Raw genomic sequence first — 10,407 nt, forward strand, 5'->3', positions numbered from 1 at the left:
AAACTAACTATTAAATTTCAGGCAATGCTTTTAGTCACAAATTTTGTGAAGAATGTATGTCACCAAATTTAAATCAGACCACATATGGTCCTTTCAGTGTTGAGGTCATTTACTTTTCGTAAGTTCTGAGGCAATCTGTAGCACCTCCTCTACTGTCTCTGTGGCTGCTGTGCTCCGTCAACATATGGCTAATTACTGACACAACACTATTTGACAGTGTGAGATAATCCTGCTGATTGATTCATCAGTGTGCCCTCACTCAATCCACTCGATGGTGAGTCAGCTACTTTATTTTGGATATAATTGATGAAAATATGGAGCCGCGATCGTTCATTCAAAGAGCCAGTGAGCTAATGCTGGGTCAGTGAAGCTTAAGTTTTGAGTTTCATTTTTAAATACCTGCTTTTCCTATTATTTTTCCTATTATTCCACTATCATTATGCCCGATTGTTAAATTAATGCTTCTAGCGTTGGGTGAACGATTTAATTTTGTACTTTTAGCGTTTTAGATGGTTTTTGTTACGTTTCCTATTTAACACTAAAATGGCCTATGGTACTTTTGAATTAGTTTGAACTCATTTAGACTATTGGACCTGTTGCACAAAACACAAACATTTAAAGTTTGTTTTTGAATATCTGAATAAGTCTGCATAGGTTTTCCTGCCAGAGAAGCTCAAAGGATCAGACCTATCAAAATTTATATTTTGGTTAAAATGGATACTGGAGGTGCTCTGTGTTGCCAGCTGAAGTATTCTGGAGTGCACCAGACCAGGCTGAAGACAGATAATACTGATCCACCAAGAACACAAGAACATATTATGAAATTTCTTAACCCAGTCTTCCTTAATGGTGAAGGACATTTTCTAGGACATCTGCCAGTCAGTGACATTTTTCTTTCATCTCACAACAGGACACTGCAAGCAACATGGAATACACACAGTTTCTGTCTGATTTCTCAGACTTTATATCTGATTTAGTGCTCAGCTCAGATAAAATAATTATTGTGGGTGATTTTAACATCATGTAGATGCTAAAAATGACAGCCTCAACATGGCATTTAATCTGTTATGAGACTCAATTGGCTTCTCTCAAAATGTAAAAGAACCCACCCACCACTTTAATCACACTCTAGACCTTGTTTTAACATATCGATTATCTTGTTAATAATTTCACCTCCTCACTACGTACGACTCTGGATACTGTAGCTCCAGTGAAAACTAAGGTCTCTAATCAGAAGTACCTGACTCCGTGGTATAATTCTCAAACACGTACCCTAAAGCAGATGACTCGTAATCTGGAGAGGAAATGGCGTGTCACAAATTTAGAGGATCATCATTTAGCCTGGAGAAATAGTTTGCTGCTTTATAAGAAAGCCCTCCGCAAAGCCAGAACATCTTACTATTCATCACTGATTGAAGAAAATAAGAACAACCCCAGGTTTCTCTTCAGCTCTGTAGCCAGGCTGACAAACAGTCAGAGCTCTGTTGAGCCAACCATCCCTTTAACGTTAACTAGTAATGACTTCATGAACTTCTTCACAAATAAAATTTTTATCATTAGAGAAAAAATTACCAATAATCATCCCACAGATGTAATATTATCTACAGCTACTCTTAGTACCATTGATGTTAAGTTAGACTCTTTTTCTCCAATTGATCTTTCTGAGTTAACTTCAATAATTACTTCCTCCAAACCATCAACGTGTCTTTTAGACCCCATTCCTACAAAACTGCTCAAAGAAGTCCTGCCATTAATTAATTCTTCGATCTTAAATATGATCAACCTATCTCTAATAATCAGCTATGTACCACAGGCCTTCAAGCTGGCTGTAGTTAAACCTTTACTCAAAAAGCATCTCTAGACCCAGCAGTCTTAGCTAATTATAGGCCAATTCTGTTTACATTATACATGCTTCCCTTAGGCAGCATCATTAGAAGACATAGCATACATTTTCACTGCTATGCAGATGAAACCCAGCTCTATCTGTCCATGAAGCCAGATAACACACACCAATGAGTTAAACTGCAGGAATGTCTTAAAGACATAAAGACCTGGATGTCCTCTAACTTTCTGCTTCTTAATTCAGATAAAACTGAGGTTATTGTACTCGGCCCTGAAAATCTTAGAAATATGGTATCTAAGCAGATTCTTCCTCTGGATGGCATTACCTTGGCCTCCAGTAACGCTGTGAGGAACCTTGGAGTCATTTTTGACCAGGACATGTCCTTCAACGCACATATTAAACAAATATGTAAGACTGCTTTCTTCCATTTGCGCAACATCTCTAAAATTAGAAATATCCTGTCTCAGAGTGACGCTGAAAAACTAGTTCATGCATTTATTACTTCCAGGCTGGACGACTGTAATTCATTATTATCAGGAAGTCCTAAAAACTCCCTGAAAAGCCTTCAGCTAATCCAAAATGCTGCAGCAAGAGTCCTGACAGGGACTAGAAGGAGAGAGCATATTTCTCCTGTTTTGGCTTCCCTTCATTGGCTTCCTGTTAAGTCCAGAATTGAATTCAAAATCCTGCTCCTCACATACAAGGTCTTAAATAATCAGGCCCCATCTTATCTTAATGACCTTGTAGTACCATATCACCCTATTAGAGCACTTCGCTCTCGCTCTGCAGGCCTACTTGTTGTTCCTAGAGTATTTAAAAGTAGAATGGGAGGCAGAGCCTTCAGCTTTCAGGCCCCTCTTCTGTGGAACCAGCTTCCAGTTTGGATTCAGGAGACAGAAACTATCTCTACTTTCAAGATTAGGCTTAAAACTTTCCTTTTTGGTAAAGCATATAGTTAGGGCTGGACCAGGTGACCCTGAATCCTCCCTTAGTTATGCTGCAATAGACGTAGGCTGCCGGGGATTCCCATGATGCACTGAGTTTTTCCTTTCCAGTCACCTTTCTCACTCACTATGTATTAACAGACCTCTCTGCATTGAATCATATCTGTTATTAACCTCTGTCTCTCTTCCGCATGTCTTTATCCTGTTTTCCTTCTCTCACCCCAACCGGTCGCAGCAGATGGCCCCCCCCCTCCCTGAGCCTGGTTCTGCTGGAGGTTTCTTCCTGTTAAAAGGGAGTTTTTCCTTCCCACTGTCGCCAAAGTGCTTGCTCATAGGGGGTCATATGATTGTTGGGTTTTTCCTGTATCCATTATTATAGGACATACTGTACAATATAAAGCGCCTTGAGGCGACTGTTGTTGTGATTAGGTGCTATATAAATAAAATTGAATTGAATTGAATTGAACTACCTCATGAAGCTCATCTACAGAATGCAAAGAGTGTTCAAAGCACTAATCAAAGCAAAGAATCTAAAATATGAAACATAATTTAAGTTATTTTACACGTTTTTGTTTACTACATAACTGTATATGTGTTCATTAATAATAATAATAATAATAATACATTTTATTTAAAAATAGCACCTTTCAAAGCACCCAAGGACACTGTACAACAAATACACAACATATACAATAAAAAGAATAACAGATAAAAGTTAAGAGCATGCAGAGGTTTAAACATAAGCAATTTTAAACAGATGAGTTTTGAGGGTGGACTTAAAAAGAGGGAATGAACTAATGTTTCTGAGGTCTGGGGGTAAGGAATTCCAGAGTCGAGGGGCAGAGCAACTAAAAGCCCCGCCCCCCATTGTAATCAGACAGGAAGGAACAGAGAGAAGATGAAGATCTGAGGGATGGGAAGTTCATCTGTACTAAATCAGAAAGGTATGGTGGAGAGAGAGAGAATGAATAGCCTTGGATGCATAAAGGATTATTTTAAAATGAATGCGAAATTTAACCGGGAGCCAGTGAAGCTGCTTCAGGATTGGGGAGATGTGGTGGGTAGAGGAAGTAATAATACGGGCAGCAGAGTTCTGGACACGTTGGAGCTTGTAGTGTGTTACAGTGTTAATACCTTCAGTGTGAATCTACAATGTAAATAATCATGACAAACTTTTGTCTGGTGGTGTGTGTTAGAGGGATCTGAATTAAACTGTAATTAACCAGAAGCAATGTAAACCGTAAACTCAAGTGAGGTATCACAAAATCTGTTCCATCAGGTTGAGGTTTTTTTTAGTAATTATGGTCACCTGGCACACTTTTAGTTTAATGGGAAGAGCAAGCGGACATATGCCGTTTGGCGAATAGTGGCTTGCCTGGGTTTGAGTCGGACCTGTGGCCCTGGTCTTCCCTCTCTCGCTCCCTCTGCTTTTCTGTCAGTCTCTACTGTCCCTATCAAATAAATCCAAAAAAGACCCCCATTCTTTTTTTTTCCAACTTTGTTTTATTGATTTCAACAATGACATACAAAGTTAGCAACAGCTAAGTCAATCTTGATTTCAGAACAGTGGTATGTCCATTATACCCTCCAACTCCCCAACCCGAATTCTCCCCCTACCAGGTCCACACTAGACAAGACACCGCAGAGAACCAGTCTCTGCCCACACACACAAAAAAAATAAATAAAAAAAAACAACACACAACAACAACATCTCAGGACCCATACACATAACAAGCATGCCACGCACCTGCAGCTGATATTTAGGAGAGTGATGGAGCTCCCACCGGCGCGGGATTGTTGAGTTACACTCCAAGTTAGTGTGTGTCTAGCAGAGGTGGGACCAGGTCAGTGTTTTGCAAGTCTCAAGTCTTTATCCTCAAGTCATGAATCAAGTCTCAAGTAAAGTCAAGCAAGTCAGAGTCAAGTCTTAAGTCAAGACAGACAACTTTCATGTCAAGTCCCAAGTCTGAAACTTTGAATTTCAAGTCCTTTCAAGTCTTTTTTTTTAAACAATGTTGCAGTTATATGTTAAATGTAAATAATAGACCATGTGTTCTTTTTTCAATCTGTATTTATCTCATCATCTGATGAAACAAGTAACTTATAAAATATGCACCAACTAAACATGACTGGATTCATGAACAGACTTCAAACAGTAACACACACATGCTTCTACACACAGACCTGGCAGAGGCAGGAAGCAAAGATTTCAAAGACTTTGGAAAGAAAATTGGTGAAAGATGTGTCTAAAGAGGCCGAACAGCTGCAGAGACACGAGTGAAGGACTTGGCTGAGTCAGGAAAGATGTCCCTGTAACCCAGGACAGAACGGACTGAGAGGTCTAAGATCAATTTGTGCATAAGTTCCAGCTTAGAGTCAGACTGATCATGTGACCCTGATGAGCTGTTTTCAGTCAGAAATCATAAATGAAACATTGACAAACACATGAAACATGTTGAGTCTTTTTCTGTTGGCAGGTTCTGGTCTGAAGGTAAAGGCAGCGTGCACAGTAACATCAGGTCCAGTCTGTGAACCTCTGGAGGGACTGGACTGTGTTTCCTCTGTAGGACACAGCTGTGAGAGAGCACAGAGACACAGCAGCTGTGAACCAGGACAGGACATCAGCAAATATGTTAGCTTTCTGTTTCTGAATGAAGCTGATCACATTTACTGTTTGTTGGATTCAAACAGCAACACACACATGAAGAAACAGCAGCATTTAACTGCATCATGTAGAAATGTCCTCTATGACCATTCAGGCTCATTTTCACCTCCACTTCCTGCAGCTTGATGCTTTTTATCCACAGTAAAGGTGCCAAAGTGTCTCATGTAGAAACACAAATGTACATGAACACAACTACAAACAGGATTATATGACACCTGTTTATTATTCATTAGAATTAGATTGATGACTATAATGACTCACTGCATCAGTGAGGGCAGATGTGATGGCTGCTTCTCTCACAGTGCCTCACCTCTCTGTGCTGCCCCCTGCTGGCTCTGATCATTACTGACTGAGTCCTTGCTGCCACTTTATTAGGTACAGCTTGCTAACACAGGCTCAGACCTGCTTTGCCTTCAGAGCCGCCTTAAATCTTCATGGCTCAGATTCAGCAAGGTGCTGGAAACATCCCTCAGAGTCATGTGATCAGTGACGTCTGCTTCAGCACTGACAGATAGAAAAGTGAATCCACATAAACAGGACATATAATAGAAATCAGATGCTGATTTTCATCTTTTCAGCCCTTTGTCTGGGTGTTAATCCAACTGTGTGTGTTTGTGATGACAGTAAATAAATGTCAGACTTACAGCTCCTGTTTTACTGCATTAAAGTGATAAGTGATAAGATGAAAACCGCAACGGAACTGACATCCTCTTCTCTTGGCGCCATCTCTTGGTGGCGCTGTCACTTGGTGTTCGCTCGCTCTGTGGTAGAGTATCACTTCCTGTTCCTGCTCAAACACAGTGGTGTTTCTGAATAGCTTATTTGCTTAGCAATTTAATTAACAACTTTTAAATACATTCTTCTTTCATAGTATAATCTTCACGTGCTTCATCCGAAGCACACTTTCTGTGTACTCACTACCTAATTTATAGCCAAAGTATTCACTCACTGTCTCTGTACTGTTTCGCTAGCTTAGCTTAGCTCGTAGCTGACTCGTTAGCACCATGGCTACTTCACCTGTCCCTCCTGCACTTTCCTGCTCATTGTGTCAGATGTTTAGTTACTCCTCGGCCTCCTTTAGCAGTAATGATATCTGTAACAAATGTAGCATATTTGCAGCTCTGGAGGCCAGGATTACTGAATTGGAGACTCGGCTTCGCACCCTTCATTCACCCGTAGCTAGCCAGGCCCCTGTAGCTGGTGCAGCCGAAGATAGCGTAGGCCCCGCTAGCTGTTCCCCGGCAGACCCCAAGCAGCTGGGGAAAGAGGGCGGCTGGGTCATGGTGAGGAGGAAGCATAGTCCTAAACAGAAGCCCCAGGTACACCACCAACCCGTTCATGTGTCTAACCGTTTTTCCCCACTCGGCGACACACCCGCCGGGGGTCAAACTCTGGTAATTGGTGATTCTGTTCTCAGACATGTGAAGCTAGAGACACCGGCAACCATAGTCAATTGTCTTCCAGGGGCCAGAGCAGGCGACATTGAAGGAAATTTAAAATTGCTGGCTAAGGGTAAACGTAAATTCAGTAAAATCATAATTCATGTCGGCAGTAATGACACCCGGTTACGCCAATCGGAGGTCACTAAAATCAATATTGAATCGATGTGCAACTTTGCTAAAACAATGTCGGACTCTGTAGTTTTCTCTGGTCCCCTCCCCAATCAGACCAGGAGTGACATGTTTAGCCGCATGTTCTCCTTAAATTGCTGGCTGTCTGAGTGGTGTCCCAGAAACGATGTGGGCTTCATAGATAATTGGCAAACCTTCTGGAGGAAACCTGGTCTTGTTAGGAGAGACGGCATCCATCCCACTTTGGATGGAGCAGCTCTCATTTCTAGAAATATGGACAAATTTATTAAACCCCCCAAAATATGACTATCCAGAGTTGGGACCAGGAAGCAGAGTTGCAGTCTTACACGCCTCTCTGCAGCTTCTCTCCTCCTGCTACCCCCCCAAAAACCCATCTCCATAGAGACTGTGTCAGCTTCCAAAAAGACAAAAAACAAACTAAAAACCAGCAACAAACAACTTAAACATAAACAATTACAAAGAAAGAACAGTACAGTATCCACATCTGAACCAAAGAGTAAAACAGTGAAATGTGGATTATTAAATATTAGGTCTCTCTCCTCCAAGTCTCTGTTAGTACATGACTTAATAATTGATCAACAAATTGATTTACTCTGCCTTACAGAAACCTGGTTGCAGCAGGATGATTATGTTAGTTTACACCCCCGAGTCATTCTAACTACCAGAAACCTCGAAGCACAGGCCGAGGGGGCGGTGTGGCAGCAATTTTTCACACCAGCCTATTAATTAATGAAAGACCAAGACAGACTTTTAATTCATTTGAAAGCCTGATGCTTAACATTGTCCACCCCAGCTGTGAAACTCAGAAACCAGTCTTACTTGTTATCATCTATCGTCCACCTGGGCCTTACACAGAGTTTCTGTCTGATTTCTCAGACTTTATATCTAATTTAGTTCTGAGCTCAAATAAAATAATTATTGTGGGTGATTTTAACATCCATGTAGATGCTAAAAATGACAGCCTCAACATGGCATTTAGTCTGTTATTAGACTCAATTGGCTTCTCTCAAAATGTAAAAGAACCCACCCACCACTTTAATCACACTCTAGATCTTGTTTTAACATATGGCAGAGAAACTGAACATTTAACAGTGTTTCCTGAAAACCCTCTCCTGTCTGATCGTTTTCTGATAACATTTACATTTACAATAATTGATTACACAGCGGTGGAGAGTAGATTTTATCAAAGTAGATGTCTTTCTGAAAGCGCTGTAACTAAGTTTAAGAATATAATCCACCCACTGTTATCATCTTCAATGCCCTGTACCAACACAGAGCAGAGCAGCTATCTGAACGCTACCCCAACAGAGGTCGATTATCTTGTTAATAATTTCACCTCCTCACTACGTACGACTCTGGATACTGTAGCTCCAGTGAAAACTAAGGTCTCTAATCAGAAGTACCTGACTCCGTGGTATAATTCTCAAACACGTACCCTAAAGCAGATGACTCGTAATCTGGAGAGGAAATGGCGTGTCACAAATTTAGAGGATCATCATTTATCATCCGCAAAGCCAGAACATCTTACTATTCATCACTGATTGAAGAAAATAAGAACAACCCCAGGTTTCTCTTCAGCACTGTAGCCAGGCTGACAAAGAGTCAGAGCTCTGTTGAGCCAACCATCCCTTTAACGTTAACTAGTAATGACTTCATGAACTTCTTCACAAATAAAATTTTTATCATTAGAGAAAAAATTACCAGTAATCATCCCACAGATGTAATATTATCTACAGCTACTCTTAGTACCATTGATGTTAAGTTAGACTCTTTTTCTCCAATTGATCTTTCTGAGTTAACTTCAATAATTACTTCCTCCAAACCATCAACGTGTCTTTTAGACCCCATTCCTACAAAACTGCTCAAAGAAGTCCTGCCATTGATTAATTCTTCGATCTTAAATATGATCAACCTATCTCTAATGGTCGGCTATGTACCACAGGCCTTCAAGCTGGCTGTAGTTAAACCTTTACTTAAAAAGCATCTCTAGACCCAGCAGTCTTAGCTAATTATAGGCCAATCTCCAACCTTCCTTTCATATCAAAAATCCTTGAAAGAGTAGTTGTCAAACAGCTAACAGATCATCTGCAGAGGAATGGTTTATTTGAAGAGTTTCAGTCAGGTTTCAGAGCTCATCACAGCACAGAAACAGCTTTAGTGAAGGTTACAAATGATCTTCTTATGGCCTCTGACAGTGGACTCATCTCTGTGCTTGTCCTGCTAGACCTCAGTGCAGCGTTCGATACTGTCGACCATAATATCCTATTAGAGCGATTAGAACATGCTGTAGGTATTACAGGTACTGTGCTGCAGTGGTTTGTATCATATCTATCTAATAGACTCCAATTTGTGCATGTAAATGGAGAGTCCTCTTCACACACTGAGGTTAATGATGGAGTTCCACAGGGTTCAGTGCTAGGACCAATTCTGTTTACATTATACATGCTTCCCTTAGGCAGCATCATTAGAAGACATAGCATACATTTTCACTGCTATGCAGATGACACCCAGCTCTATCTGTCCATGAAGCCAGATAACACACACCAATTAGTTAAACTGCAGGAATGTCTTAAAGACATAAAGAGCTGGATGGCCGCTAACTTTCTGCTTCTTAATTCAGATAAAACTGAGGTTATTGTACTCGGCCCTGAAAATCTTAGAAATATGGTATCTAAGCAGATTCTTACTCTGGATGGCATTACCTTGGCCTCCAGTAACGCTGTGAGGAACCTTGGAGTCATTTTTGACCAGGACATGTCCTTCAACGCACATATTAAACAAATATGTAAGACTGCTTTCTTCCATTTGCGCAACATCTCTAAAATTAGAAATATCCTGTCTCAGAGTGACGCTGAAAAACTAGTTCATGCATTTATTACTTCCAGGCTGGACGACTGTAATTCATTATTATTAGGATGTCCAAAAAACTCACTGAAAAGCCTTCAGCTAATCCAAAATGCTGCAGCAAGAGTACTGACAGGGACTAGAAGGAGAGAGCATATTTCTCCTGTTTTGGCTTCCCTTCATTGGCTTCCTGTTAAGTCCAGAATTGAATTCAAAATCCTGCTCCTCACATACAAGGTCTTAAATAATCAGGCCCCATCTTATCTTAATGACCTTGTAGTACCATATCACCCTATTAGAGCACTTCGCTCTCGCTCTGCAGGCCTACTTGTTGTTCCTAGAGTATTTAAAAGTAGAATGGGAGGCAGAGCCTTCAGTTTTCAGGCCCCTCTTCTGTGGAACCAGCTTCCAGTTTGGATTCGGGAGACAGAAACTATCTCTACTTTTAAGATTAGGCTTAAAACTTTCCTTTTTACTAAAGCATATAGTTAGGGCTGGACCAGGTGACCCTGAATCCTC

The sequence above is a fragment of the Perissodus microlepis genome, chromosome 3, assembly GCF_051167445.1.
Source record: "Perissodus microlepis isolate ML-2025 ecotype Zambia chromosome 3, ASM5116744v1, whole genome shotgun sequence".
Lineage (NCBI taxonomy): Eukaryota > Metazoa > Chordata > Actinopteri > Cichliformes > Cichlidae > Perissodus > Perissodus microlepis.